Genomic DNA, 5,000 nt, shown 5'->3' with positions numbered 1-5,000 from the left:
TAGGGGAAAATATTCGAATAACTCGAGTGGGCCTTGATCGACCGAGACCCGTCAGCATTTGAGAAAGTGTGCCACGGTGTCGAATGTGTCAAGTGACGAGTGCCGTGGCGCCTGACACGTGCCATCCCTTTGATACCAAGGAAGTGCCCCGAGAATGAATTAAAACCCCTGATGGCACCCTTAGCCAAAGGAAAAAATGCCACATTGAGGGGAGTGCCACAGGGATCAGTGAAAGAGCCTGGCGCCAAGTGGGGTAAAAGGGAAAGTGGCAACTGGTGCCTGGGTCAGTGGGGGCTGAGAGAGGAGATATTATGATGCCTTGTTGGTCACAAACATATTTGTTTGACTCGAATCAACTCTTGAGCTGGCCACGGTATCGAGGTGAGGGTCGCCCAGGGACGATAGTAGGTGTCCCGATGGACAACTCTTCAGATAATGTGGTTTGTGGCGTTGAACCTTTTTCGTTGATGACCAGGTGATGTCCGAGGCAAAAGGAAGAAAGAAAATGGAAAGAGTAACAACAGCTGCAGCAACGGCGACAGCAAAAACGACAGTAAGGACAATGATATCAGCGACAACAGCTGCAAAAACAACAACAGGAACAAGTCAAATACCAGCAACGACATAAACAACAGCATCAGCATAAACAACAACAACGACAATGACATCAGCGAGAACAACATCAGCAAAAATAACAACAGCAACTTAAACAACAGCAACAACATAAACACCATCAACAGCATAAACACCATCAGCAGCATAAACACCAACAGCATAAACAACAGCAACAGCATAAACAATAGCAACAACATAACAGCAGCAGCATAAACAAAAGCAGCAGCTTAAACAACAGCAGCAGCATAAACAACAGCAACAGCAATAACCGAAACAGCATAAACAACAGCATCACAAACAGAAACATCATAAACAACAGCAACATAATAAACAACAGCAACAGTATAACAGCATAAACAAGAGCGACAGCATAAACAAGAGCGACAGCATAAACAAGAGCGACAGCATAAACAAGAGCGACAGCATAAACAAGAGCGACAGCATAAACAAGAGCGACAGCATAAACAAGAGCGACAGCATAAACAAGAGCGACAGCATAAACAAGAGCGACAGCATAAACAAGAGCGACAGCATACACAACAGCAACGACAATAGCGATAAAACGAAACAACAACAACAACAACAGGAAGAGGAAGAGGAGGAGGAGGAGGAGGCGGCGGCGGCGGTTGAGATGAAAGGGAAAACTGCTGCCCATTACTGAGGGGATTGATTGAGATGGGCTGCAACATGCTCGCTGTACAAAAAGGGGTTGGGGCCATCGATAAAAATAGACTTTTACTTCCCTCTTCCTCCACCATCGAAGGGGAATCCCAGAGATGAATAGAATAGTTTGGCTGGAGCCAGAATAAAAGGAAAAATCTACTGAATATTCTTGTCATTTTTAATAATCTCATCATTGTTGTCATCTTCGTCGCCATCAGATATCCTGGACTAATTTTGTGCTGGCACGCAGACACAAACACAACATACATAGGATGGAGGGGCTTCGGTAGCGTGCCAGATCCTATACTAAGAAATATCTTCATCGTAGAATGGCATACTTTATGTATTTTGTTAAGGTCAAACCAGACGTTTTCATTCGGTGGAGATTGAGGGAGATTTTGTGCATTGTAGTGAATTGTGATCATGTGTGTATGTGTGTGTTTGTGTATGTGTGTGTGTGTGTGTGTGGGCGCGCGCGCGTGTCGTCCCATACTCTGATGTTCTTAAGTCATATTCAATCCCATCAATATGGTGGCACCCTTTACATATTTTTTTCTCTCCAGTGCCAGACGAGGACTTGGGAAAGATGTTTTGGGTTATCTGGGGCATTCTCGGGAGATTCTGGGACAACTTGTGACCTCCCTTACGCCGTCCGGTCGACCTTGTGGCGTGGAGTGGGGAGTTGGGGCAGGGGGTAGGTGGGGAAGGACTGGGAAGGCGAATGGGAACGTCTTACCGTAATTAACCTCGTCTAGGAGGGGGGTGAGGGTAGGGGGGCTAAGGGAGAGTGACGGGACAAGAATGACCTTTTTATAGTCCGTTGTCTCCATTTTAGTAGTGACCTTTTTAAAGCGGGGGGGGGGGTGGAGGGGAGGGGAGGGGAGTCGGGGGGGGTCTTTCTTTGTTCGAAGGTTACATGGAGATGAATAAAATCTTTTCGCGTCAAAGTTGAATAAAGTATTAAAGTGTGCCTGCCACTGTGTGAACAAGAGTAGTGTAGAGTTGTGTGTTACTACTCTATCGTGTTAACTAGAGCCTTAAGTGGATAGAGGCCCTGGTGAGCTGTTAACATGGGAATACCATATTCAGGGTTTAACTATGACAAGTACCAAGTACGTCTGTAGATAAGGGCGGGGTGGTGTTCCCCTTTATGGAATAAAACCACCTGGGGACAGTCAGAATAGGACACGGTCATGAGTAAACTAACCCCCCACCCCCCACCCCGTTTTCGTTGGCTGACGTCAGCTGTCTTGTTCATTAAAAAAAAAAAAAAAAATGTGTGCACTTTTTATTTTGGCTGCCGCTAGGCGATTTTATTAATCTTTCTAGTGACCCCTAAGGGAAAGATAGGGTTGATTTGTAAAATAATCGTTTTGCCGTGATTTGTTTTTAATATATGTATATATATATATATACATTAATAATATAAATATATATATATATATATATATATATATATATATATATAAATACAATTATTTCTATAAAACGGTTCCGTCCATTTTCCCGAAAAAAATATTTCTATAAAACGTTTCCGTCTATTTTCCCCCAAAAATCTCATCAGTCGTTAAGGCATTTTTCTAACATCCCTTCGACAAACATTTCACGTCGACACGTTTATATGTCAAACATTCCCACGGTCAAACATCACTTCAAACAAGTTTGAGAAACATGTTTGACAAACGGTTTGGTAAACATTTCCACGGTTAAACATCACATTAAACATGTGTGACAAACACGTTTGACAACCATTCACACGGTCAAGCATCACTTCAAACACGTTTGATAAACCGTTTGACAACCATTCATACGGTCAAACGTCACTTCAAAGAAACAGTTTGTCAAACATTCTCATCACTTCAAGCACGTTTGACAAATGGTTTGTCAAACATTCCCACGGTCAAACATGTTAGACAAACCGTTTGTCAAACATTCCCACGGTCAAACATCACTTCAAAGACGTTTGACAAACATGTTTGACAACCATTCCCACGGTCTGTCAAACATTCCCACGGTCAAACATCACTTCAAAGACGTTTGACAAACATGTTTGACAACCATTCCCACGGTCAAACGTCACTTCAGATATTTGACAAACATGTTTGACAACCATTCCCACGGTCAAACGTCACTTTAAACACGTTTGTTGAACGTGTTTGTCGAACGTGTTTGGCAAACCGTTTGACAAACAGTTTGAGCGTGTGAATGGTTCTTCGACATGTCGATTTGTACACAAACATTTCACATCGATACGTTTAAACGACACGTTTAGTCAAACGGTTTGCCAAACGGTTTGTCAAAGACGTTAGACAAAGACGTTCAACAAACGTGTTTGAAGTGACGTTTGACCGTTTGAATGGTTGTCAAATATGTTTGTCAAACATGCGAGCGAAGCGAGGAATCGCCGCAGGCCAAGCAACCCGGCGGAGCCGAGTGCGGTGAAGCCGCTGCTTGTATATATATAATATATTTTTATATTTTCCTAGTAGAAGAGTCAATCATTACCTCGGCAACTTTGATTTGATTTCGTTAAGGCTATTTTATTCAGTTCCAGGTGTGTGTAGGCTGGTCACCACAAACCTAAAATGTTGCATATTTATTACTTTGATCTTTATTCCATCGCCATTTTGAATGTGCATAGCATGGAGAGGCGGCGCTTCGTGTGTTATAACGCTAATCAAGAGATCTTAGGCCTAAACTAGGCAGTTCCATGTCTATTACCACCTGTCATCCCCATCCATAAAGCTGTCTAACCATTTCTTAAAACAACTGGTAGTTTCAGGGCTCACTACGTGGTTACCAAGTCTATTCCATTCGTTGATCACCCTCTTAGTAAATCAGTTCTTGGTGACGGCAAAGTCTCCCTTATTATGAATCATTAGACTCCAAAGGTTATTATGAGAGTGTCTTAACCAGGTGGTCCTTATAACAAGTTCTGGCTTCTGTCGCCAGGTGATTTTATTAAGTTAATTGGACTTTACCATCATCTGGCTCCGTCCGGCGCCGCCGCGTCGTGTGACATCAGCCTTACCGGAGCAAAATTAAGAACATCACATGAACGCTTCAGAATGTTTGAACTTGATTGTACTTGAGAAAAATAATAATACAGTAAATGAATAATTATATAAACAAATAAATAGATAAATAAATACATAAGGGGTAAATTTTTGTTTGGTTCCTCTGCTGCGATGACGCCATTCACATATTCTATTCTGGTGACCCCATCGCTCCGGTGGCGTACTTTACTGATATTATTCTGATAAACAGCAAACTATTCTATTCGATTGGGGAACTTCACCACACCGAGGCGTATTTGATCAGTCTGGTGCCAGCAGAAGTGACCTCACAGGGCTGAGTGACGTCACAGGGGGAAGAGAGTGTTTACCCCCGGGGACGCCTCGTCTCCCCTGACCCTCTCCAGACGTCTGGGGACGACGTGACGTCAGGGGATGACTCATCCCTGGCGACGGGAGCCATTGTCGCCGGCGCCCGGACGAAGAAAGGCTGCTCCTCTGGTCACCTTGGGTTTAACGACGCTCCTGTATGGGTTAACCGGGAAGCTCGGACCTCGAAATAGGACTTCCGGGGTTCCGGTTCCGGTTCCGGTGTGGCCCGAATGGAGTTTTGTCTCGTTTGTTTCCGTAGTATGTTTACAATCTCGCTATGAGTGTAAGGCAGTGTTGATGAAAGGCATTTTACATGTGTTGAAAGTTCCGCGTGTG

This window comes from Oratosquilla oratoria, chromosome 41 (assembly GCF_046742065.1).
Source record: "Oratosquilla oratoria isolate Oo_2021 chromosome 41, ASM4674206v1, whole genome shotgun sequence".
NCBI lineage: Eukaryota > Metazoa > Arthropoda > Malacostraca > Stomatopoda > Squillidae > Oratosquilla > Oratosquilla oratoria.
Note: the sequence above shows the minus strand (reverse complement) of the source record.